Source organism: Zonotrichia albicollis, chromosome 5 (genome assembly GCF_047830755.1).
Source record: "Zonotrichia albicollis isolate bZonAlb1 chromosome 5, bZonAlb1.hap1, whole genome shotgun sequence".
Lineage (NCBI taxonomy): Eukaryota > Metazoa > Chordata > Aves > Passeriformes > Passerellidae > Zonotrichia > Zonotrichia albicollis.
The window spans coordinates 72,654,114-72,681,976 of NC_133823.1; the positions used below are offsets into that span (position 1 = coordinate 72,654,114).

The 27,863-nt window shown below is 41.8% G+C and overlaps 1 long non-coding RNA gene across 2 annotated transcripts; it reads left to right on the plus strand.

The window, feature by feature from the left end:
• Positions 1-1,456: 1,456 nt before the first annotated feature.
• Positions 1,457-26,936, plus strand: LOC113460263 (uncharacterized). Of its 2 annotated transcripts, XR_012580595.1 has the most exons (4): positions 1,457-1,547; positions 2,611-2,712; positions 21,548-21,631; positions 22,867-26,936. It is a non-coding gene; the product is annotated as an uncharacterized LOC113460263 (long non-coding RNA). The 2 variants fall into 2 exon arrangements; XR_003382063.2 differs by lacking the exon at positions 21,548-21,631.
• The last annotated feature ends 927 nt before the right edge of the window (positions 26,937-27,863 follow it).

Sequence of the window (27,863 nt, forward strand, 5' to 3'; positions counted from 1 at the left end):
TGGCAGCTGTGGGGAATGCCAGATGTGCTTCTAATGGAAAGGATCTTGCACTGACTCAGCTCCTCCAATGGGCACAGTCTGTTCTCCATATTACAGGCAAATGTTTGAGGATGTCCACCTTGCAGTCTGTAATATTTAGTCAGGGTTACTTAGAAAGTAATATCAAATTAGAAATGTGTTGCTCCAGTATGAAAATATTCTTATTTCATTGAGGTTTCCCAATGATCACTGTAGGTTTCATCCATGATCTTCATTCTGAAAGACATACCTGATACATTATTTTTGATATGCATGCCTTAATTTTGCTATCTTCTCAGAAGTTCATCTTGTGATCACAATGTTCTTGGTCTGCAAAGGCTTGATTTCAGCAACAGTACCAATCAGATCAGGGTCTGTGAAGAGATCCTAATTTGAGAAAGAATTTTTTCCCTCACATTTACCTTGAGTGGTCACCTCCTTTCCCTCAGTCTAAAAGCTCAGTCAAAGTAGAATGAACTGTATTCAGTTTATACAACTCTGTTAATCTACTGAAAGAATGAAAAGAGAAGAAGAAATTTAAATTGATTAAGGCATTGTTTGCTATACCAGTAAATTAAATACTTCAGTACTTTTACGTTGTTGTAAGTGAAAACCAGTCAGATAACTAATTTGCAGTTTGAAAACCATATAGTTTAAATCCTTATTACTCATCTTCTTGACTAAAAGTTAAATCAGCTAAACTACAGTGCCCAAAGAGATATTAAATCAAAGCCACATCTGAAGAGCACAAGTTTCTCCCAATAAAATATGTATTGCTGTTTTCTGGCATCACATTTGCTGCCTGAATTTGGGTTATCTATTACACCATTGTACGTATCACAACAGGGCTCAAAGTATTTTTATGTCTGAATAAGTCATTTATTCTATAATAAACATTAAGGATATGCTGCTGTAATGTATTTAATTTCTGGAGAAAATGAAAGGCAAGCAAGTAGAGAAGTTGCAATAGGTTGTTTAAAACTGTTTGTGCTAGGCAGAATTAGACAGGAAACAAATGAAGTTTTATGGAAAATCAGTTAATACCCAGTGGTACAAAAGTTGGCTTTGCCAAGGACTCTTCATCCCTCAGAAATGTTCCACGCCTCCCGTTGGATATGCAGAGCCTGGCCCCAGAGCAGCTCTGACTCCAGAGGAGCTCTGTGGTGTGGGTGGGACATTCGGGGGGAAGGGGGCTCAGAGCATTTCCTGCAGAGAGCAGGGACTGCCCCACTTCTGTCTGGGTGGGAGATGGGGGAGCTGCTTTCAGCCTGGGACACCAGGCACAGGATTGGTGACCTGGGAACTCCTGGGAGCCTTAGCTCAGTTCTGGGTGTAAGCATTTTGTGCTTTATTTATTTACTTATGGACATTTCCCACAGCTGCCTGAGATGCAGAGCACCCTGAGGCTGCTCCTGAGCTGCTCCTGGGTCAGGTCACTCAGCCCAAAGTTCACTGCTGTGTACAAAGGTCCAGGTGCTCTTTGCTCTCTGCTCCAAGGAGATCCTCTTCACAGCAGGAAGCCTGCCCAGGTGGGTGAGGGATCAGCCTGCCCTTTGCTCAGGGAACAGCAGGCAGGTTTAGGGATCAGCTGCCACTCTCAGAGTCTGAGAACTACATTCTCTGGGGGGAATTAAAAAAAAAAGTCTTTGTTAATAGATTATTAGATTAGATGGGGGAAGTCTAGCAGGGCTGGAAGAAGGAACAGAGAGATGAAAAGAGACAGGAGTTCCCTTGCAGGCTTTTGTCACACAAATGCCCTAAAACTGTGCTTGCTTCTGGGAGGGACAGATGGGCTGGAAAGGCTGGAGGCTGAGTGCCCACAGAGACAGGAGCTGACTTCTGTCACAGCTTCTGCCTTGCTGAGTGCACCTCCAAGGGAGGCTCTCCAACCAGCAGCTCTTCTTAAGTGAATTCTCTTCTCCGGTTTTCCTACATGGAAATCTAGCCTCAAAGCAAGGAAACCTCCAGCTGCTCAGGCCCCAAACACTTCCCTAACTCTGAGAATCTGTCTCTGGTGGAGCTGCTGCATTCATCTCCCCTTGTAAAGGCAGCAGCTCAATCCATCCTTCCTTAAGATCCATCAGATGGAGACCAAACCAGACCTTGGAAAGAAGGGTGATAAAGCACAGGTATGCCTTCAGTTGATGGCAGGGTGCTGCCTCTCCTGTTGGGATTTTTCTAGGATAGGGAAAGCTCCTCCTTAATGTCTGTTTTCCTTCTGCCTCTTTTTTTGGCACCCTGTAGAGCTGGCCATGGCAACCTGTCCCTAGGCCTTCAGACAGGTCAGATTTGTTATCAGTGCTTTTGCTGCATGATAATTTGTTTATGATTTCTTGGAAGATTTCACGGTATGAAAAAAAAAATAGTACAGGCATATTTTAAAGCAAGTGCTAAAGGTTCTATTTATACAAGATCAGATCTACAAATTGTGCAAAGCTTGAATTTGACAAAGCTTTTATTCTAAAATGTTTTAATTAAAACCTACCTTCACCAATATTGTATAATTTCTTTATTTTGAGACTCAGGAGATCATCAGCTGATTTAACATGGGTTCAGTTCAGATCACCACTAATCTGTCAATTCAATCAACAGAGTCATCCTGTGGGACTTAGCTCTTCAGTGAAACCACAAATCCAGAAGCGTGGGGGGAGTCCAGTTCAGGGAACAACATCTGTTGGGACCATTGAAAAAAGGGTAAGGAACATGTCTGCTGCTCTGGAAAATAATTATTCCTCTCTCTGCACTTCAGTTAATCATTTGCCATGGTGTTGTTGGTTTTGGGATGTCAGACAGAGATATTTCAGAGGAAGACTCTTTCATGGGGTTTCTGATGGAAAAATCAACACTTTGCCCCCACTGTTTATAATGTGCCATCACTGGCCAAGCATTGTCTGTTCTGCCAAGGAGCTCCCATGGGCCGCTTTCCCAGGTGAGTGGAAGTTGCTTGGAGCCTTCCAAAGGCACTGGTGAGGCAGAAGGGGAGGTTTGATGTCAATAAGAGCCACACTGCTGTGATTAGGCTGAATCAGTGTTTACAGCTGGACTTTTCCAAGGTCCCAGCATAGGCTGACTTTGAGTGAACATTCCACAGCTCTCTGTCCAACAACGACCCCTGAAAATGCAGAGCAGGAGTTACAAAGGTAGTTTAAGGCTCCTGAGTAAATGGGTACTAACCTGATGAATTAATATTCCCAATCATACATAGCAATCCAGTTCTAATTTTTATTTTTGTTTTTTAAAAAGTTTGTGACGTGGGTTGTATTTACTGCAAAAAGCTTCATTAAAATATATGACCACTCATGGCATGTGAATGAAATCTGAATTAGTACAAGCCATGGAGGTGAGTCAGCAATGTAGATTTATGTCTGTTTTAATGTGTTAAGAAGTACCTTCTGTGAAGACAAAAAAAATTACATATATAGCCATAATTTAAGAAGTGAAGCCCCTTTCAGCAGCACTTGAATATCTTGAAGGATATACATGAGGACTTGTCATAAATTACCTGGTGGATGTAAAATAAAGGTTATTCAGAGTAATTATGTAGGGCAGTCTTATACAGTGGGGCTGTATTGAGTCCATTAATATCATTTGTGTCATGTCAGAGACAGATCAGTCAGAGGTGTACATGAGGGGATTGCACTTTGTTCTGAAAGGGTGGAGTGTGCATTAAATCCCCCTGGATGTGTTCGCCAGCTCCCCCAAGCCACTGTGTTGTAGTGGATTCATGTGAACTGAGCTAACTGGGCATGGTCATTTGGTGCTGAGTATCTAAATGTCAGCTACAAATCATTTATGTGTGTAGCACTTACTGTGGATTTCATCCTAAAAGGACTAATAGCAACAATTCCCCAGAAGTCTGTGGGAATACAGGGATTATACTTAGTAAGAGATAGGCAATTTTTTTAGGGAATGAGGAAAATATGTCACTCTCTCCATTCTATCCATTCCATCCATCCTTGTTTATTTCTTTCAATGTACAGTGTATTTTATGTGTTCAGATAAGTTAGTATCAGTGTAACAGACGAGCTAAATAAAATGATGCTGTTCTCTGGTCTGCCATTGGAAAACACCATTAAGACCATAATTGATTTTGTAATATGTATTTGCTCATCTTAATTCCATTTTTGAAGAGCCTGTAATAGAAAAGTAACTTTTCCAAATGAGGAAACAGGCTGGAGATAATGATATGATAAGATACTCATACCCCAATGGAAAATTCCTTCTGTTCTACTTCTGAAACTGCAGAGAAAAACTCTGTAAAATGCAATTGTCTTTGTCACTCTGAGAATCTGTATCACCTGCAGAAATGAGTGTCTCTTTTTTCCCTAACCAAGTTCTTTCCCTTGTTTATCTACAGAAATGTTCTATATTTTATGTCCCACTAGACAATCCAAATATTTCATACTAATGGAGGGATAGGGTATTTTTGGGGAAGGGCAGCGTGCAGGAATCCTAACCCCCTGACAAACAGGAGCAGTTTATTCCAAGTTCTTGGAAGATAATGAAGAAATGAGCTTCTTATCCTAGATCTTTATTGAAGGATACAAAGCCTGCAAAGAGCTTTTTTAATTGAGTGTTATTCCCATAAAACTCTCCATAATTCCTGTTTTATAAGCAGAGTTACTGGACAGTGATTTAGCTGAGTTCTTATCAAAATATTAAATGAGTGATGAAATCAGCAGATGTTTTTTACTCAGCTTTCTTGCTCTGTCTGATGAGTGGCAGCTGCCATGCCTATAAATGCATGGTGACACAGCAAATACCACCACACCTTCCAGCTGCACTTTCATTTCCTTACAAGAGTGTCTCTCATTTTAGCAGCAGAATTTTTATCTTCATTACAAAGAAAAAATTATTAAGTATATTTTTGAAGTCTCATTTACACTTTCTTGAGGAAAGCAGAATCACAGAAAAAAGTTTAGGCGTTACTGAAGCATCTGATTAATTGCAGGCCTTTTTCTCCTTTAGTTGACCATGAATCCTGAATTGCTGCCTCAGTCTTTCTGGGGACTGAAAGCTCCCCATTCTCCAGGGGACTTTTCCAGCTCTCTGTGTTGGTTGCACAAATGGCACTCGTAGGTCTGTGCTAAGAAGCTGCCTAGATCTGAAAGCAAACAGCACAGCAGCCTCAGGACAGAGCCAGAACATCCCTTGGGGCTGCCTAATCCATCACATCAAGGGACACATCAAGGCTTCAAATGAAGAGATGTGTCTTTACACTGGCTAAGGCCTGAGCTACATTTACCCAGTTAAATTAAATTAAAACCAGTGTGTTTGTGATCTTTTTGTTCCATACGTAGTAAATTATTGAAAAGCGGTGTTAAATGTAATTTCTGATCCTTATTCCTAGCATCATTCATTCATTATTTAGACCTGCTTCCAGTGAAATCAACTGAAGTTTAGTTTCTGCTTTCACTGAGAGCAGGATTGAAAGACTCCATATTGATGTGGGAAGTGAAGGCAGCCACATGAACATGTGTAATAAAGCACAGTGCTCTCATTTATCCTAATAGGCATGATAAAAACCAAATTCATACAAGCCTACAAGTAATACAAATGAATTAAAGTAATTTAAAGGCAAAATATTTTAAAAGTCACAATAATAACTTAAAAATAACTGCTGTGACAAATTTTAATGAGATAATGACAGATTCATTAGCTTTTAAAATGTGCATAATTTACAGGAATGTTGTATTAGCACTGAGGTGACATTTCCTATTTTATTCAGATTAAAACTGTGTAAATAGGCCATTTGAAATACTCCCGTTGTATATTAGAATTAACTATCAGGGAATTAATTCTTCAGCTTCTCAGGAGAGTTATCCTTATTCACACAAGAAGTCCCATTGATTAATGATATTTTTCAAGCATAATCAGATGACATTGGGACAGGTATAAGAATTACTCATGTGAAAAATACCAACCCCATCCTTCTTTGTTGAAGTATTTGCTGATGATGGTTCTTTTCATGCAATTTGCTATTCCAGTGTTCTGTGCTGCACAGCAGACTGTGGGAAATTCCAACCATCTCCTACTGGTTTGCTTGAGGAGTTGTGTGGTTTAGTTTTAGTCTCAGGACAAATAATGCTTGTTTTTATGGGCAAAGCCTTTCCTGGGACTGCACAGGCAATCCATGGACATCCAAGGGTCTCTGGAACACAGGCTGGAAAAGAGTGGTTTAACTGCTGCACTGCAGCTGATTTCAAACCCCTTGTGTTCCTTTATCAGCACTGGATAAACTTATTGATGACCCAAATGTGGGTGCAGAGCCCTGGCCTTTATTGCTTATTTTATTCCTTATTTCAAATGTTTTGTGGTTTTTCTAGCCATGCTTTCATGCAGCTGTTGCTCTTTGAGCTGCCCTTGCTCACACACAGCATCGTGCTTGCATCATTGTTTGTGTGACTCATTAAAACACACACATGTTTGAAATGAAAACTCTCCTGAGCATTTAAAACTCATCACCTGGCAGTGTATTGGACAGGATTCCTGGGACTGATGAGAAGCACTCGATGAAATATGTCAGCTCCTCATCCTGGAATTTGTAAACAGATAACCCTCATCAACAAGAGAGAGGGAAATGCTTCCTAAAGCAATTTTGTTGCTTTTGTAATAGATCAGATTTGTGCAATGTGGTACATAATTCAAGAGAATATTTGAAGAGTAAAGCTATAGATCCTCTTAAGTGACTCTTTGTTCTCCATAAGTCTGGGCTGAAGGCTGTCTCATATCCTTCTCTAATGATATCTGCAATACATTCAAATACTTTGGAAAGTTTTTTTGCTCAAAACCAGCTTGCCGCTCTAATCCTATTTGCTCAGCCTTCATAGTTGATCATGAGAAAGAAGGTTCTGCTTTTATTATTTGCTTTTTTTGTCAAAAAGACTTATTTCTTAAAAAAAGTAAAGTATTAGCAAGAGGAAAGAAGGGATTGTAATAGAATGAAAGTGGCACTGGGGCTCTGTGTGTGAAGCAATATCAAAGTCAAAACACAGAGCCTTGTAAACAGACCAAAACTTACCTTTCAAAACTTACCTTTCAAGGTGAATTTTTAAAAAACAGGATGGACAATTTCTGATGAGAGTTGAAATCACTTTTGTCAGCTAAATTAATCTGCCCCGGTGTCCTGTAAATCATTTCATGCTGCAAATAATTGATCAGCGAGAGAAATTTGGGCTGTGATTTAAAGGGAATTAATTCTTAATTAAGTTGGCTTACTTTGGATTTTCATCTTTAGGGAGAATAGGCTGCTAAGCATTCCTAATATCTGCCACTTAGTTGAATATTAGGAAAACCCTTCACAAGAGATTAAGGAACTCTTCATGTGAAGGAGATGGGAATGAAGTACCTGAATTTAAGACTAATTTAGGAGTTTGGTGTCATCTACAAGGAGAGCTTCCAGTCATCCCAGGAAGTGAACTCCCAGTTATCCCATGGAGTGAGGCAGAGCAGCAAGGTCAGGATCCTGTGTTTGCAAGGGAAGCAGGCAGTTAATCCAAAAACCTTTCCATGGCGATCTTCCCTCCTCTGTATTTCTCTGATACAGCTCCTACCAGCAATGTCCAGGAAGAACAATGCAGTCCCTTCCTTGTCACTAATTGTAGGGTCTTAGGGGAGCTTCCTCCTGAGTATTCCTGGAACTGTCTGTATTGTTTCAAAGTGCTGCTTCCTTCTCTCCTGTGATAATTGTTGTTTATTCTGTCCTGCTTCTGGGTTATTCCCTTGCAGATGGATGTGTTCAGAGTGCTTTAATACAGCGTGGAACATTAGCTCTGAATGTCATTTTCCTTTTTTTTTTTTTTTTATGTTGCCTTAAGAGGTCTTTTAAAAAACCCTGAGTGTGTTTCTGCCACGGGAGCACTGCACAATCAATTGGCTCTGTGTGTGTTTTAAGATCAGCGGGATGCTCTTCCTTCCCCGGTGCATTTCAAACCCCGTTTCCTCCTGGTGACTTGCTGTATTTGACAATGCTCCTTGACGAATTGCATGAGGTGCCCTCAGCAGCCAGGAAATGAGGCGCTGTGGTCAGTGCTCAGATTTTATTGCAGAGCTTGTGAAGTCATGGATGAGTTTCTGCTGCTGTGTTTTCAGCCCTTGCAGCTACAGGAAAAAGCCAGGAAATGTGACACAGAAGGCTAATGGGAATAGCAAGCATCAGGAAGATTCAAAATACACACCCCTCATGGTTTTAAGGCAGTCTTGCTGTTCCTTAGGGTCTGGCTTGCAGTTTGTCTGTTTGAGGGTAAGCAGCCTTGCTGAAGGTACAAAAGGAGAAAAGTAAGGAGAAAAAAAAGGGGAGGAAGTAGAGAAGAGCCTGCCCTTGAAAATGAGCCAGTGAGCTGTGTTATCTTTTTGTGTTGCTCTTCTGGCAAGGTATTTGTCCTCTTGACTGGCAACGTTCTTGCATCTCCCTTGGAGTGTATCTGTTCATTAGTGTCTCCAGACAGAGGTAGTTTAGCTTTTAATTAAAATACAATTTGCAGATTTTTTTAGTGTGTTAATGAGACAGCAAAAATGAATTCATTGAAAGAGGAACAGCTATCTAGGCCTTACAGCAGTGAAAGTTAGAGCCTCATTAGTAGCTAATTATGCAGCACAGTATATAAATAGAGCTGTTGTGGCATTAAAAACAGCCTCAGTGCCTTACCTAATGACATAAAATGTTTACAGTCTGTTCTGAGTATGGGCTAATGCCTTCCTGAGGTAATTAATGGCATATTTAACTGTGACACAGCTGGAATCACAATTGCTTTGCAGGTACAAGTCGAGGGCAAGGGAATGCATTAAAGTCTTTGAGGAACAGATAATTTGTCTGCTAATAAATATATTAAAACCTTTCAGAAGATGCAGGAGGAGCACAGGATTTATGCAGGAAGTGGGAAAATGTCTGTGTCTGACAAGGACAGGGTGCACTGGCCTTTATTTTCATGTTCTCCAAAAGGGAGCAGTGAGATGCCAGAGCTCCAAACTGGCACTTCCAAAAGGGGAATAAGAAGAAGGTGCTCAGTATTTTGAAAATCCTTATTTTTTGATATAAAATGGCAATCAAGGCTGATAATACACCCAAGATGGAACAGAAGGGATTTTGTTTCCCTGTGTGGGCCCTTGTAATTAGACACACACACTCTGAACAGTACCTTAGTAGCAAGTCCAATTCTGCTTTTAATAAACTGAAGCATCCATAGAATTTTTTTGCTCTGCCTAATAAGATCTGCATGTGTAGCTTAACAGCTGATTCTCCCAAGAATGGGGGCAACATCCTAGCCCAGCACACCAGAGGTGAGCTGAGGAATGTTCATGCTAATAAGAGAGGCCTGTAAAATGGTCTGTGCATTAGTCATCATGATTCCAATTACTGTGGTATTGACCAGCAGCCACAGAGCTGAATCAATTATTCCTCTAAAAGTACAAAAGGCTCTTTCCTGCTTCAATTTGTTCAGCAGTCAACAAGTTTAGCATTTTTTTTCCTGGAAGATGATGTTGATGTGATGACCAAGTTAGAGACTGATTAATGTTTAGCTGGGGGTGGGTGAGTTGAAATGACTTTGCTGTCAATCCAGTGCTTTATCTTGTAGTCATGATGCTCAGTGAAATAACACAGAGCAATGGAAAACATCATTGTTGCATGTGTTAATGACTTTATCTAGTGGGAGAGGAGTTAATGACCTGCAGGTTTGTGTTACCTGCAGATAGGAAAATGAGCCACTTGCTAATTGTGGTGGGATTAGTTCGGTTCATTCAGGAAAATAACTCTTTGTTCATAAAGAGGTCTGGGTAGGCCAGTGCTGAAAGCCTGAGAAATCTGTTCCACATGGAATGGGTGCAGTTAAAAAACCTCAGTGCCACCATTGCTGAGAGCCCACCAAATTGTCTGAGCCCTAATTTACAGGGCCAGCTCTGTGTGTGCATGAATTATGGCTGCTGATCTCTGAGTCTGAATTGTTTAATTACCCTGCTCAGTGTGGATTGATCAGATTTGCTGTGTTAAAAGCCTTAAATTTCTGCATGGGTATTCTCTGATAGAAATCCATCAGTCTTGTGCACAGAGAGCGCCACCAGGAACATTTGTCTGGATTTAAAATAGTTTATGTTTCATTTTTATAATCAGGAGGGCAAGCAGGGGACTTAGAAACTTTCCAGATTAAAAGATATTTCTTACAGTGCTGCAGATGGTTCCTTTATTGTTAGAACCCTGGGATCTTATTTGGACCTGTATGAACATGATTGGAAAGACACTTATTAGAAAACAACTATTAAATTAGGGGAATAGCCAGTGCAGAAGAATTAAAGAAATGGGTAAGGGCTTTGTCTGAGTTTTAGGTAACTAGCTGGCTATATAGCAAAATATCCAGGACAGAAGAATTAAAATGCCCTGTTTTGTGGGAAAGCAGATGAGGGATGGAAATCTCATGTTGTTAAAATAGAATATAAGCTGTAAATGTGCCCAGTGGAGAATTTTTCAACCAGGAGTAGAGAATGCTGTATGGCTACAAGTCAAGTGGAAATCAAGGAAGTAAGAGTAGTTAGAAGGGGCCCAGGGGTCCCTCTGTTACTAAGATATCCATAATCCCTCTCAAAATCTGCATTCAAAACCTCTTCTTGGATAATAAAATACAGCTTCAAAGCCAACCCACACAAGCCCTCACGTTGGATCTCAGCAGAGGGGCATGAGGAAACAGATGTTCTGTGGCTGAATTAATCCTTGGAATGTTAGTTAGCTCATTCTCTTTTTACTTTTTCTTTTTAATCTTGTGCTTTAGCTGTTCTCTTTGCCTTGCAAGTTTTCACTCCTGGATCCACTGTTTTCATGGAGTACTTGTACTTCTTTTACTTGCACACAGGAATTAAATTTTAATAGAGCCCAGGAATATGGTCCATGAAACTGTACATAAGTTGTGACATAAAAATTAAACAGAAGAAAGTGATGGCATATGTTGTCTTTTTATATTTTGTGCCTACCATCTCAGAGAAGTATCCTCACAATTCCTAATGATGCAGGGGTAAAAATGCTTTATAGTTAGATTTCCTAAAGCCTGGCTTAATTTACACAATCTGAGAATTCCTCTGAAACCATTAGATTTGCTTTACCAAATATGTGCAGTTAAACTGTTTTACAGCTATTTAAATGTGAGGCTTTAGAAACCCTTTAATATCAGTTTCTGGCAAGATTTTGATATTTTTCTGCTTTGATTATAAAAGAAATAATTGATGTAATATTGTGGTTATTAATGTAAATTGCTTCATGTATCAAATCAATGACGGAACCATCCAGTGGAAATAAGATCTGGTAGATGAATCTTGATTAAAACATTTATGGATCAGAACAGTTTCAGAGACTATACTGCAGCGGGACAAACTTTGTCTTTATTTTAATAGGTGTTTTTTAATTGAAAATCCTACCTAAATTGTCATTCAGAAACTTGCTTTTTAAATTTACTAAAACTTACATTTATTAAGAAAAATATGCTTTTACATGGCTGTGCCAGTAGTGAATTAATTCTAGATGAGTCTTTAGTGAAGATGGGGAAATGAGGGTTCTGGGAGGCTGCTCTGCAGTTCAGCTTTGCTGTTGCTTGGAAGTTCCTGATGAAGGAACCAAGCTGGGCATTCCTGCTGAAACAGGGCCAGGAATGATCTTTGTTCAGCAGGGGAGGGGGGACAGAGCCCTGGCCCAGACCAGCCAGGTCCATTCCCTGTCTGAGAAACACCAGAGGTGCAGATAACCCAGCTGAGGGCAGTGCTCCGTGCCTGCCAGTGCAGAAGAGAGGAAATAAAAACATCTCTAGTCCCTGGCCTGTTGAACAAAAAGATGCAGAATTCAGCAAAAAGAGGCTGGAATTTCCTTCCCAGCCCAGCCCATAGTTGGTACCTTGTCACTCAGGGATTGGGATTGCCTGCAGCTGCCTGGAGCCCACTGGAGCATTGGCTGGTGTTTTCCTGCCTTAAATGTCTGCCTCTTCTGGAAGTGCTGCTGAGTGTTGCTGGTGATTGCCTGAAGACACAAAGCACTGTGGAAAGTAAGCATTCATTTAAATTTGCATTCTTTCTCGGAGTTCACCTCTTGAAATATCCTGGTCCTCTCCCAGTTGGTTCTTCCTGTGCCAATCTCTTGCAGGTCTGCCCTAATCAATTTATTCTCCATCTCTGTTGTCTCTTCTGTTTTGACATCTATGCACCCACAGCCTGATGTAGCATAAGTGAAGTAGAAAACAGCTCAGGCAGACATGGCAAATGAAATTCTGTTCCTGACATATGGCCAGAAGTGAGCTCAGTTATCACCATGAGCAGCCACAATGAATAGTTTCTGCTCTGTTACTGATACAAACCAACGTGCCCTTGGCTCACACCCAGAGCTCTGAGCAAGGGCTCCTCACTTTGGTGATTCAATGGTTTGAATGTCTTTGTATGTGTGTGAAGGGTTTATGCTGCTGTTCCCTTGGGTTATAAATTCATTTCCTGCAGCTGCCATCATATGAAATCTACTGGTGTCTTTTCTAGGTGGGCTTTTAGAGCTTCCATTGGTGTCTTCCCCCGCCCTCTTTTTCCCTTGTTCTGTTGTTAAATCTGTGGAAATGTTTCTCTCTCTGTGGTGACTTACAGCACTGGGATCATTCCTGCTGGGAGCCCCAGAAGAGTAAGGTTTGTCACATGCCACAGACTGAACCTTCTGCCACTGGAAAATGCTTTTGCTCCAAAGCAGCACCTTCCATCTCCAGTACAGGGAGCTGTGGCAACACAGGACTTGGTGACATGCACAGAACAGACTTCATCTGCTTTATGAGCTGTATAAAAATATGATGAAATGTGCTGTCCACTAAATGGGAGAGCACTGGGATTCCAGCCAAAGAGTCATAGGATTAATCTCAGGAACATAAAATGTGCTCTTTCAGTGAAATGTGAATCCTCCCTCTCAAACAATTGCAGCAGGTGGGCAGCTTTTGCTTGTTTCCATCATATCTGCTTAGGCTCCTCTGGCAAACATTTCATTTATTCCTATATACCTAAAATAAATTAGTATATTTATTACAGCAAATCAATTGGCATGGCATGATTTCCAGGGATCTGCTTTAACAGGCATATCACTGACTTCAGCATTTTGTCAGGATTCTTGACTTCCATAAGCAAAAAGAGCAAGGGGGAAACTAAGAAATACAAAAACTGCATCAGGGAGGTAGAAAACTCTGAGATAAAATGGAAGTTAATTTCCTATTAAATGTGACGAAGTATTTAAATTATTAATTGCCATCTATTGTTATTTCAGTCTTGGATGCCCATGGAACATGAAGAATGAGAGCATGAATGATAAAAGGGTTTGTGAGAGAAATTAGATGGAGGTGATTTCTTGCTTCATTTTTCCACAAAGTATGTCTGGGGAAAGTCCATTAATTCAGACAAGACTTTGACCCACTGAGGGAATGGTAATCAGCTTGGAGAATTCAGAAAAATCCAAAGACTTGGCATAAAAAGCTACTTCATAGCTGGTATGACAAAGCTAAAAAGCCAATACCTTGATGAATCCCATTTCTCAGATTCCAGTTTTAATAAATAGATTTTTAATAGATTTTTTAAATATAAAGCAACAGTACTGCTAATCTAGTCATTACTGGAGTTAGATGAATTAAGATACAATTAATAGTGTTATTTCTTGTAGTGATAAATTACCAGAAGTAGCTTGGTTTTGTCTTTATTACAAGTCTGTCCCTTTTTAGGGAAAAATTGTTCTACTTGTTTGTTTTCCCTGAAATTGTGGGTTTATAATAGGTAGTATTGATAGTATTTAATGATACTGTCAAGTGCTGCTGCTTCTCTTAGAAAGAAGACCTGAAGTAATTCATTCTAATGTGCACTATGAAGTTTTATTTGTATTTAGCTGTATCCAGGTTATTCCTAAATATGTCAAAATTTCATTTAAACAAGGAATTATAAATGAGGGGGTGTGTTCACTTCTTCTATTCAGTAAATTTCTTGCAAAGACACAAACATGTGTATGCCAAGTTGGGCAGCACAAGCATTACCAGGAAGTAGTTCTAGGCCTGCTTTTTCTGCTTCATTTAAATCAGATTCATTTGGTCTTTCCTGCTGGAATGCCTTCCCCAAATAGTGCTTACACTTCCTAAGCTGGGGACAGAAATTCTCTTGTTATATGTAAGATCTATTGAAATATTCTACATTAAAATAGGATTTCAGCCTAACCCAGAACAGCAAACTAGAGAAGCAAAGCTGATGGGTTGCATTCACAGGTAACTTACTCTGGGTGTGCAGACACTCCTCTTATCCATGTAAAGAGGGAAAAACAGATGTTCCTGCTCAGCTCAGACCCACGGGAGACCTTTTAACCCATGGCCACCCTCAAGCACATCTGCTGCAGTGTTCCCTGCAGAGCTGCAGGCAGTGGATGCAGAAACTCTCTCCGTTCGAGGCGGCTCTTGGAACAGGTTGCTAAAGCAGACAAGGATGTAGCCACTGGGATCAATTTTTACAGTGATATTCAATAAGTCATTAACAAGATTAATGAGTTCTAATAAAAAAATGCAGGCTCCTATGCTGCATTTTACTCAGCTCACTATAGCTTAAAATTGTATGTCATGATTTTATTAGACATATTACTTAATTTTTCTCAAACTGGCCATTTTATTTAGGTTAAAACTTATTAAACAGAGTTTTTTTTTTTTGCACACTGAAATAGGATTTTTTTAAAAATTACTTTGTGTAGTGAAGTACCTTCCTAAGGTAAATAGGTTTGTGATCAATGGGCTCAAGGCTGCTTTGCTGCAGCAGCACGAGGCTCAGATGGGCTCTGCCAGTGGGATGGGGCAGAACTGCACTGCCTTGGAAAAGGGCACAATTGCACTGCCTTGCACAAGTGCTGGGAGTGTGAGCAGTGTTCCATCCCAACCCTCCATCACGTGGGGAAGATGATTTCTTTGGGGACTTATACATGGGGGAGCCCTGGTGAAGCTCTGTTCAGTGCTACTGCTGAGGAGAACAGAGGGGCTCTCCCAGGACACCCAGGAACAGCTCAGTGAGCTCCAGCACAGAGTGGCTGTCCCAGGACACCCAGGCACAGCTCAGCGAGCTCCAGCACAGAGTGGCTGTCCCAGGACACCCAGGCACAGCTCAGTGAGCTCCAGCACAGAGTGGCTGTCCCAGGAACAGCTCAGTGAGCTCCAGCACAGAGGGGCTGTCCCAGGAACAGCTCAGTGAGCTCCAGCACAGAGGGGCTGTCCCAGGAACAGCTCAGTGAGCTCCAGCACAGAGTGGCTGTCCCAGGGTACCCAGGAATAGCTCAGTGAGCTCCAGCACAGAGTGGCTGTCCCAGGACACCCAGGCACAGCTCAGTGAGCTCCAGCACAGAGTGGCTGTCCCAGGATACCACAGGAACAGCTCAGTGAGCTCCAGCACAGAGTGGCTGTCCCAGGACACCCAGGAACAGCTCAGTGAGCTCCAGCACAGAGGGGCTGTCCCAGGAACAGCTCAGTGAGCTCCAGCACAGAGGGGCTGTCCCAGGATACCACAGGAACAGCTCAGTGAGCTCCAGCACAGAGTGGCTGTCCCAGGCACAGCTCAGTGAGCTCCAGCACAGAGTGGCTGTCCCAGGAACAGCTCAGTGAGCTCCAGCACAGAGTGGCAGTCCCAGGATACCACAGGAATAGCTCCAGCACACAGGGGCTATCCCAGGGAAGGCAAACCTGTGGGAGGAGCCCCTCAGCACAGTTTGTCTGGGTCCCAGGGTGTCTCTGTGTCCCAGGGAGAGGCACATTCCCTGCTCTTGGGAACACTTGTGAGATTTCTAAATTAGTGAATGAGAAGTGGCTCAAGAGAAGTCCAACCAAGACTACACAAACAAGGTGATCTTTGCCATTGATCCAGAGTGAAAGAGGCTTAATAACCATGTTCTTGCATCTGTATCATCTCTGACCTTCTTACTTCTCATCTAATCCATTTTTTGAGGGTTTTGTCTGGTTTAAATAATTCCAGCTTTGTGCAGCACCTGAGAAGCTGCTGCTCTTTCATATCCTTCTGCTTAGTGCTCTTCTACAGAAGATTTCTCCTTGGGATTTATTGTAGTGCTACTCCTTTCACATCCCTTTGTAGTCTGCTCTCTATGGAGACTGTCATTCTTCTAAAATAAACCCTAGGGAAATTAAAGAAGTCCAGGCAGGAGTAAGAGAAGTTTAGTGGATATAGTGGCCAGTCTCTCCAAATGCAGTTTGCAATCAGTCACTGTGCTGGGAGTTTGTGATGCATCCTTTTGTGCTCCACTGATTCTTCTGAGCAAACCTGATGGAGAGAAAGTGGCCTGTGTCAAAACTCAGTTGGTCACCATTTGTTTTTCCTTCTGTGCAAGTTTTACTTAAAAACTATCTTGAGTCTCACACAGCTGTGTTCTGGAGACCAGATTCAAGACAGGGCACTTCTGTGATTTAAAAGTTAATTTAAGGGACATTTAGGCTCTTGCAAAATGCAGGAGCAGTGCTTGTTTTTGATTCATAGAAGTGCTAGTTCCTGGATTGATTGGTTCAATAACCTTTGTTAATAAAGCAAACTGAATGCAGCTTATTCCTCTGACCTTATGGGGTAGAGAAGAGGAAGTTTCAATCTTTTTATAACTGGTTAGCTTTGACTTCACAAAGTCACGAAGCTGTGCTCTGCAATTATTGCTTTATGCACACACCTCTTGTTTGAAAAGACACTTCTGTTATATTTAAAAATACATATTTTTACAGGATAGAAGTGACCTTTCAAATTTAGCTCTCAAGCTGGATATTTATTTGAATGATCCATTTGGAGCAGTTCTTTTGCATTTCCAGTGTTTTGTCTAAGGGATTTGTGGTCCTGAGGCAGTACTTCAGGAAAGCGATCTTACCAGGAGAAGATGACGAATAGCACACTTCAGCAAGGTCCCCAGTTATAAGTCAAGTTAAATGTTTGTTTCTTAGTGAAATCTCACCAAAAAAAACCCCATTTTCTTCATCCTATTCCATTCAACTTTTTCCCTTCTGAGGGGAAAGAGAGGCTTGCTGCAATAGCGTAAATATTATAGTAAGCCATCTGGGAAGCTGCTGACTTGTACCAAGTTTTAATTCACTCTGTTTTTCTCAGAAAACATCTAGAAAAGCTTTTCTTTTATTCATTCTGGGAAGGCCTTTAAGAGGTGATGAATGTGGGCAGTGACCTTCAAACTAGATCTGGCTTGGGATCTTAAACCTCATTCCTTTTCAGCAGAGCAGATGCTTCCAAATGTGATGAGAAAACTCAGATGAGAAAATCTCCTGTCTGCCTGAAGTCTGGACATGCCAGAGGGGAGTATTTCATCTTACTAAGATGAAACTCCAAACCAAGTTTCTCATTTAAGAATGTAAAAAGCATTAGGTAGCATTTGTTAAGTGTAAAGGGATGGCTGTTTCTCAGTTTCTGGGGTTCATACTTGTACATACTTGTATGTGGTGTTCATACACTGTATCATGCACACTGGTATGTAGTGCTCATACACTGTATAATGCACACTGGTATGCAGTGTTCATACACTGTATAATGCACACTGGTATGCAGTGTTCATACACTGTATAATACACACTTCTATGTAGTGTTCATACACTGTATAATGCACACTGGTATGTAGTGTTCATACACTGTATAATGCACACTGGTATGCAGTGTTCATACACTGTATAATGCACACTGGTATGCAGTGTTCATACACTGTATAATGCACACTTGTATGTAGTGTTCATACACTAAATAATGCACACTGGTATGCAGTGTTCATACACTGTATAATGCACACTCCTATGTAGTGTTCATACACTGTGTAATACACACTTCTATGTAGTGTTCATACACTGTGTAATACACACTGGTATGTAGTGCTCATACACTGTATAATGCACACTGGTATGTAGTGCTCATACACTGTATAATGCACACTCCTATGTAGTGTTCATACACTAAATAATGCACACTGGTATGCAGTGTTCATACACTGTATAATGCACATGGGTATGCAGTGTTCATACACTAGATAATGCACACTTCTATGTAGTGTTCATACACTGTATAATGCACACGGGTATGCAGTGTTCATACACTGTGTAATACACACTCCTATGTAGTGTTCATACACTGTGTAATACACACTTCTATGTAGTGTTCATACACTGTGTAATACACACTGGTATGTAGTGCTCATACACTGTATAATGCACACTGGTATGTAGTGCTCATACACTGTATAATGCACACTCCTATGTAGTGTTCATACACTAAATAATGCACACTGGTATGCAGTGTTCATACACTGTATAATGCACATGGGTATGCAGTGTTCATACACTAGATAATGCACACTTGTATGTAGTGTTCATACACTGTATAATGCACACGGGTATGTAGTGCTCATACACTGTATAATGCACACTTGTATGTAGTGTTCATACACTGTATAATGCACACTGGTATGTAGTGCTCATACACTGTATAATGCACACAGATATGCAGTGTTCATACACTGTATAATGCACACTGGTATGCAGTGTTCATACACTGTATAATGCACACTTGTATATAGTGCTCATACACTGTATAATGCACACTGGTATGTAGTGTTCATACACTGTGTAATACACACTGGTATGCAGTGTTCATACACTAAATAATGCACACTGGTATGTAGTATTCATACACTATAATGCACACTTGTATGCAGTGTTCGTACTTCTTGTGTACCAGAGGATCCAGGGAGGCAGAAGACAATCCTATGAAACTGGTGAATGAATGTGCCCCTTTATAAGTTTTCTGTGCAGAATTCTATTAAAATCTCTAGTTACAAGATTCAGGAGAATTTACTTGCTGTTGTACTGAGCAGCAATGTAGGTTCATTTAGACAAGATAACACAGTTGTGGTTGATCCCACGTATTTCGGAAGAAAAGGTTCTGGTGTTTATGAACAAAATTGTTCTCCACTGGTGCTAAGATTTGGGAACAGAAATCATTAAGACCCTTCTGTCATTTAGAGAAAGAGAATTTAGCTTTAACTTTCTTGGTGTCCTCTGGAAAGCCTTTGAAGAATTCAGCTACAAGCTAAAATGTGAGAATTCCAAATGCAGAAAGAAAGAAGTAAACAGAAAGGGGCAAAGCAAAAGGAAAACTCAGATTGAAAATCCTATGTATTGAAAAGTTCTGCTGTAAAAAAAAATCCTATGTATCCCTGTTGTTTGTTTTCATTTGCACTGTGCAAAAAGCTGAGTACACAGGGGCCCATGGGAACAGCAGGGTAATGCCACCAGCCTTGGAAGGATGGCTGTTTCCTTGTGATTTATTTACCAAAAAGGTCAGCCCCAGACATGACACCTGTTTTCACTGTGGTCCAGTGTTCGCCCCATAGTTCTGTAAACTGCTGAAATGTTCAGGGAAAAAAAAATGAGATGAATTAGCTGTTTGAGTGGGCTTCCAAAAATATTTTGAAATACTGTTGCCATTATGGGCACATAGCATTGCTCTGGATGAGATTCAGGGAGGAGCTTGGGAAGAGATACCATGAAGGGAGAAAAGAGCTGTCTGAAAGGAGAGCCATGATGGGACAGGATGTACACAGTCACTGTGCTGGAGAATAAATCCTTCAGGAAGAGAGGGATCCAAAGTGAGTTTATAGCCTGAAATGTGTTAGTTAATATTTATAATGTGCATCCACCTTTATCTGTCTTGGCTGTGCACTGGGTCCTGGCTGGTCTTTTATCAGGTACAAATAATGATATTAAACCAGGTGACTAATGTCTGTTTGAGACAATTGGGAGGTTATTTCCAGCTTTTACAGTGCTGCTCTTTGTGCAGCACACGAGCACAGCATATGAGGTACTTTGCTCACAACACAGAGAGGTGTTTTATTGATCTCCTCCCGTTCCACTTCACTAATTCTGCCAATTTTCAGGCAGGCACAGCACCAGGATAATGGAGTCAGCATCCACTGCAGCTGCCTGGGCTAGCCAGGTGTGGGGAAATCAAAGAAATTCTAAAAGTTGTGATGAAGGGAAGAAGAAGGGGGGAAATCCCCACTTCTGAGGTAGTGGGGTTAAAGGGGTTTAAAGCTAATTGGAGGCCTGAAAACAGGAGCTGCCATTTAAAATGGCAAATGTGAATTGTACTCTGAAATGAAAACCCAGATTTTGATGAGAGTTGTATGTTCTAAGCCATATAGATATCTATATATCCTTGGAAGTGCTCATTAAACCAACAGATTTTATGCAGTGCAAAAATGAAGAGAGAATTACTGAGTAGAATGGTGAGAAATAAAGGGATTTTGTCTGTATACATTTTCAACACTTCCATCTACTGGAAAAAATTATTTCTATATAAAAATGTCACTTATTGGTAAATAATGAAAAAACATTAATGCCCGAGCTGGCTGGAAACACAAAAAACTGTGATTAATATCTGATTAATTATTAAGTAACAACTTTAGTAATACATTTTCCCTGTAGACACAGTCATAGTTGGTATAACCCATATTAAGATAAATCAGAAAAGCATGTCTATGTACAAGAAATATATGTATTATCCAAATGGATTCAATTAAACCCATATCAGCAGTCAGTGCCTCAAAAATTAGGAAATAGCTGATATTAGCTGTTCGAGGGCATACTTAATTTATTCCCACTTGGATTCTGGCAATATTAATTTATTCTGTAGCAAATACCCTAAGTGTACAGTAATTTTGCACAATGCACAAAAGGGAATGAAACCAATTAAGTGAGCAACAGAATGAAACAAAAGCAACAAGGAACACTTTTCTCAGGAAGTGGCCTCATTCTGGTACCTTATGATCAACTCCTAGATCTTGTATTTATATTTTTCTTAACAATGCTGTGAAAAGGCAAAAGGAATATTAATTACATTATTAATTAAATCCAGAGTTTGTACTGTATTGTGAAGCACTAAGATAACACTGCCAAGAGAAATAAATCCATTAAATGGGACTCCATAAAATGAACAATAGTGAAATTAAATGCATTCTAATCCATGATTTCCCTTGTTATCATCCCATCATGGAAACCACTTCTGTAAATGTGCCTCATGTGCCTGATGAGCTGACAGCAGAACACTCCTGGGAAGCATTTGTACCCCCTTTTACAGAAGGTGTGCCAAAGACATGGAGATACAAAGTTATCAGCCTTTCTGGAGTACTGGAGGAGGAATTTCTCTATAGCATGCATGTTTTGATAAGAATAAGCCAAATTTACTCTAAAACTTCTGTTCTGATAAAGCCTCTCTTAGAATAATCTGTGATATTCAACACCCAATTCAATACTTCTAAGATTAAAATATTCCTCTCCTGTAAATGAGATAAAAAATATCAATTAGAAATGTAAGATCTTATCCATGTTAATGAGGAGTAGAACTTGGCCATGGATGGTCTGTGCAGACCACAGATTTACTTTCATGACTGTCAGAACACTTAGCTTTAAGGCAAAAAGGACAAACTTGTCCTTGTTTGCTGAGGCTGATTTATTTTGCCTTTTTTTGTTTTCCAAAGGTGCTGCTGCTCTGTGCTGGTTCCCTGTGACCCATTCCTCATGGCTGCTGCTATCCATGGGTACCAGATGTGGTTTGTGGCCAGGTGGCTGTGCTGTCCCCAGGTTCTGTGCTGTTGGGTTGGAGGGTTACAATTGATAGCAGCTCTGTCAGGAGCACTGCAAATCCCTTTGGTTTCATGTAACTTTTGTCCATTTTGAGAGAGAACATTGGTCAGGTACTTCCACCACCAGGCTGCCTTAACTGCATTTTTTTATCAATTGCACAGTTCATAGGTTGTAATGGTTTCCAGACAGGTGCAGAGTTTTTTGGTAGGTGTAATCTGCATTTTTTTAATATGTTGTTGTGTAAATACTCAATTTACTGTTTAGTTAATAGTGCTAAAGAAGAAGCTTAAATAAATGTGCTGTTTTAGTATAATTAGCACAGCTGTTTGTGGCTCTGTTTCAGATACAATGGTGTTTATTTCATGACAAAGATAAGACAAAATGGAGCTGGGATTAGCTTAAGAATTCCAACCAAAGGACCTGCCTCAACAGCAGTTTCTTGGCAGAAGTCAAGCAGGAAGGAGGAATTCTTAAACAAAGCAGCCCATTGCAGCATCCAAAGGTGCTTCTTACTTCCTAGGAGCAACAGGCCTTCATGTTTTGGGTTTTTTTCCCCTTTTTTTTGGTCTGGGAAAAGCAGACTTAGTTTGTGACTGGAACCCCTGGCTCGAGTTTTGAAGCTTAACAGATGAGACTTATCTGTCTGCAGCACTGTGCAGATAAAAGGCACCTTTCAGCATCCCAGTTTCAATAATTAGTGCCTGAGCTTCATAAACAGCTCATTTTATCAGTGCTTCTGTCACCATCCACATGTGAAGTCATGAGCTGCTCTGTGTGTAGGCCATAAATGAACTGTTAACATGAACTGGATGTGATGTAAATCAGGGCCCTATAAAGCTCGTCAGTGAGCAGGAATCAATAGGAAGGAAACAGTAAAATTTCAGCAATTTTTTGCTCTGATAAATAAATTGATTACTCTGTGTTCTTCTGGGAGGAAGCACAGCACAGGAGTGGAAACCTGGATCTCTGCTTTTCACCTTACTCTGCTGCAACACAGTCACACCACCAGTGACTTACATTTGCTTGGACCTTCATCTATAAACACAGCCCTCATGGTTTTATATCCTTACATCTAATTTCAGTTATGTTCATCATTTACAGGCACATGAATGATACATCCTGTGTATAATGAATAGAAATATTTATAGTTAATAGTTTGGGGATTGGAATAGCTCTACCTTTTAATCGGTGTTTCTCTTCTACACTTGTCCAGGTACCTGAATTTTTCACCATTCCAGTCGATGCAACAAGGCATTATGTCTTGGAGAAAAGAGCCAATTATTTCTGTTTGGGAAGGCTCCCAAAGGAGCACATCCTCTTGCCCCCAAGGCCAGGATGATCACCAGTGTCAGTGACCCAGGGCTCAGACACACTCCGGTACCAGGTACAAGGATGTCACCTCCTGTTGCCACCATCCCTGTGGTTTTCCCCTCTGTGACCCCATCCCAGAGTGCAGGGTGCACCTCTGCTGCAGCTGAACAGCCACATTTATTGAACACATTTAGCAAGGCTGTGGTCCTGCTGTGACCCTCCAGAAACAGACTGGGATTTAAAAACAATTCTCCAGCAGCACCAGGCTGTGCCTGAGGATCCAGCAGTCCTGAAACATTTCCTGGCACTGGGAAAAGAGAAGACTTGTTTGCCATATTAAAGTAACAGCTGAAAGAACCTGCATTTTTTCAGGGCTTATTTTCTCCCTCTCTCTGCCCTTTTCTACCTACCTGTTTTGGTTTTTTTAAATTTTGAAATAAAGTTCTGATTGTTATGGAGTTTTCTGAAAGGCTCTGGAGAAAACATATATGTTGATTAAAGTTAAGGAAACTTTTGGAAATAAAGGTTTTGAGAGTAGAAGTGGGGTTTTGGTCAGTGTTTAAAGAAATGCAGAAGAAAAAAATAAAAAGACAATAAAACAATCCCAAAATACAAAGACATTGTTTTAAGGGCAAGTTTGATCTCTGTAAGAAAATTCTCCAGACTTAGTGATTTCATTTGAAAACAAGGAAAACCAGACCTTCTGTTTAGAATAATTATAAAAAAGGTGGTTGAATATACATTTAAAGCACTGTTCCATAATACTTTTAAGATATTAAGACTTTTAAAAGTCATTTATTGAAATAGCCTGTACTTTTTTTTCAGGACCTGACCTAAAGTTAATTACAGTCAAAGGTGGAACTGCAGCAGTTCTACCAACCTCAGTTAAAATGAGCATTGGAAGGAAAGAAAATTTCGGATAGAAAAGAAAAAAATGTCTAAATTGTAGCTAAGAGGAAATTTTGGAACTTTGAGGTTCAGAAATGCCTGCATACCAGTACTTTATTATTGCCAGCAACACTGGCACAGCTTAGGGGTATGAGCCCCTTTTTAAAAGCATATTCCCTTCACAGTGGATCTGAAAGCCTGTCAGGAAAATCAACCCTTTTAGCAGCATTTACATCTGTACTCAGCCTTCAGTGTTGCTGGATCTCTGTGGGACTTAAACGTATCCTTAAATGCTGCCCTTGGAGACATTTTCCTGAGAAACTCATTTTCTGAAACACGGCCCCTAAATGCATGGAAAACCAGCAAGGCATCTTTGTCTTCCCATTTCCTGAACTTCAGCTCAATTATAAAAACACTGATTTTTAAAAGTTCTTCCAAAGGAGCTCTTTTCTTGTCACCATGTGTCACTCTGTCAGTCATACTTCAAGCCATGGATTTGAAAACCGACCTGCAGAAGCAGCTGCCTTTGTCAGAGATGTAACTTGACAGCTTCTCTGGGGGACTTTCAATTAGGATTTTTTTTTTCTAATAAAAAAAAAAAAACAAACTGAAAGTGTCAGTCCAAATGCAGTGAGAAAATGCTGGTGTATGGAAGGCCTATACATACTGCCTTCTACTTCAGGATGATCAGGAATATAAAATGCCAACTTTTTAAAAAGTTCTTTTAAAAAACTTGTTTCAGGGACATAGAAAGAGCAGTTTCTGCTGTTTGATGGGCTGGGTGGCTCTGAGGCCTGATGGCCTGATGGGCTGAGGGCTCAGCCCAGCCGGCAGAGAGGTGGCTCTGTGACACCTCTCGGAATCCCGTGTTCTCCAGTTCAAACTTGGGAGTCTCGATGGAGGAAGTTTAAGAACCCCAGCAAATTTCAGAGCTGGTTGCTGAAAGCTTGGATTCTGAAGCAGTGGGAGCTGCTGTGGCTGGAAAGAGCCGAGCCCTGGGCCCGGCTCGGAGCCGCCTCAGCCTCGAGGGCAAAAGCCCCTCCCGGTGTCCGTGTGAAAACGGGACCGAGGTGTGGGAGCTGCCGTCCCTGGCCGCTCTGCTCCCGGGCTGCCTCCCTGGAAACCTCATTGCTGTGGATGTGGGGGATCCCAGGATCCTGTGGAAGCCCTGGCTGCCCTTCCAACCGCCCCGAGCCCGTCCGGCCCTGCCTCGGGGTCGCCGCCATCTCCGCGGCCCCGTCAGCTGCGGTCAGTGCTACAGCCCCGCTCCAGAGCGGAAATTTCCTCCTCAAGTGTGGAGAAAAAATATACATAATTGAGTTTATAGCTCGAAAAGTGATAAAAGAGCCCTTGAAGAAGTCATTAAATGTGAATGGACTCAATGATTTCTGCCTGAATCATCAGCAAGCTTTAAAGACACGCAGTGTGTGCATGAGGGGAGGGCAGGAGCCCCGGCCGAGGACTGTTCCTGAAATCCCACTGAGTTTGTAGATTTTGTGATTTTATTTGTATTTGTCACCGAAACCGGACTGGAACACTGATGCAAATGCTTTGGATAGACCCAAGGGGTGAAGGTGCTAAGACAATGATATCCCACACCAGCGTTCCTCATCCATCGCCTCTGCCTTCTGCTGGAGCCGGGACTGTGGCACCGTGACCGGGTGTGTGCTGCGTTTTTTAAATGTACTTTGTTTGTACAGCTGTCAATTGTAGATGGGCAACAACTGAGAAAGGAAGCAATTGTAAATATCCAGAAGCTTCAAAAGTTTGTTGGAATTTTTCTGGTCTGTAATAGTTCTGATGGTTTTGTGTGATCTATATGATAACTATTTTTCAGTAAGAGAAAAGCTTTTATGAAAGTGTTTCAGTATTATGTCTCCATTTGGTGTGGGAGGGTTTGAGGGAGGCTGAGGGCAATCATAACTTGCAGCCCTCAGGTGCTCTCAGCAACTTTTCCTTTAAGTGCAAGATTTTTGTCTAATTCATGGAATGTGAACTTCAGATAGCTAGAAAATGTCTCAGGCTTTAATTGCCAAATTGTCTCCCAACCCTAAATCTCCAACAAACAGCCAATGTAAACTACAGTTTAAACAAAGTTGACTAAGAAACAACGTTTCCCCTTTCAAAAATATCAAGAGATCTTTTTTCTTCCCCTAGAATTGATGTTAGTGTTTAAATCAAGTGTTTCCTTATGATATTTGTACTTTGAGAAGGGAAGATTTTAAATAAAGCTTTATTGTGTAAATGCTTGCTCTGCCCTTAGTATGTCACTGTTCTGCACACAGTGGTCCCTGCTGAGAGCCAGTGGTTGGGAGCCACCATCTCTCCTGGCAAGGCTGAGAGTCACAGGCTGGAAAAACATGGAATCATTATGGAAATGATTGGCATTTAGGGGCTGTTCTGAGAACATGGTAAGAAGGTAGAAAAAAGGAGAGGTCACTTTTCCCTAAAGAACTTATGCTTGCAGAGTGAAATCTTGCCCTTTGGGATTTAAGGTTGTATACAGTGGGTGTATATGGTGTGTTAGCACTAGTGCCAGCTCATAGTTGGCAAAAAGAGGTGAGCACAGGTAAGTAGTTGTATTAAAATTAACTGGAAACCTGCCAAAGAGTCCAACTATGAGGGAGGACTTCGGAAAGGAGGGAGGCACCTGATTCGTGACTCTGCACATCTCTTAGGTAAGAAATTCAATGGTTTTGTGTCCTCAGGAGCACCTTTGTGGCCTTTTTAATACAGTTGAAAGGAAAATAACTAGCAAAAATATTTGGGGTTTTTTTGGCTGCTGCATTTCTTGACATTGTGTTATATAGCTTTACAAATGATATATTTAGAGGTGTTCAGCTAAGTGATGCTTTTCTGTTTGTCTGTAAAACTGTGAAAAATGTGGAGTAGCAGAACTGGGATTCCTGAGTTGCAGAATTGCAGTTTCACTTGTTGGTACAGAGAACTTTGTGGCATTTTCTTAAAATGAGGGCAAAGGAGAAGCTGGGCCGTGGCTGTGGGCGTTGGTCACAGAGCCCCCGGTGGGTCCGGGGCTCACCCACAGCCCATGGATGCTCACACAGCCCCCGGTGGGTCCGGGATCCCCACAGGGCTCCTCCAGCCCCCATGGATGCTCACAGAGCCCCCGGTGGGTCCGGGATGCTCACAGAGCCCCCAGTGGGTCCGGGGCTCACCCACAGCCCATGGATGCTCACACAGCCCCCGGTGGGTCCGGGATCCCCACAGGGCTCACTCACACCCCATGGATGCTCACACAGCCCCCGGTGGGTCCGGGGCTCACCCACAGCCCATGGATGCTCACAGAGCCCCCGGTGGGTCCCGGATCCCCACGGAGCTCACCCACAGCCCATGGATGCTCCCTGTGCCTCTCTGGGATGTGCGGCTGGGAGAGCGCGGTCCCGCCGCTGCCAGGTGCCCATTTCGGGTTCCGTCCCTGAGTTAAAGGTTCCCTGCGGCTCCGCACCTCATCCCGACCGTTCCCAGCCCTTCCCTGCGATCCCCGCCCCTCAGAGCCGGCAGTGGAGCCGCGTTTGGAGCCTCTCCGCGGGCCGGCTGTGCCGAGCTGGGCTGTGCTGGATAAACCCCGCAGGAGCAGGGTTGGAGCTGCTGGAATGGTTCAGGCAGGGCTGGGCTGGGAGCGGTTCCTGAGCCGTGACTGGGCAGCTCTCAGCCAAATAATCCCTTTTGCCTTTGCTGGGGCACAGCCTGGGGCACTGTCCCCTCCTGACTGGGACAGGAGCTGTGAGGGGGAGGTGGCCTTGAACGTGGGAAGGAAATGAGGGGCTCCTGCGCATGGGAGACTGCACACAGGCTGAGAGATAAACATAAACCAAACCTAATTAAGTGGGTGCAGGCACTTGGAAGCATATCAGCACTTTCATGTTTACTTAGACTCATGCCTAATCAGTTTAGTTGCTGTAAATTTCTCTTGAGGGAATAAATTACTGAAAAACATCCCGTCTCAAATATTGTATTTAGTGAGGGAAACCAGCAGATCTTAAAGGAACT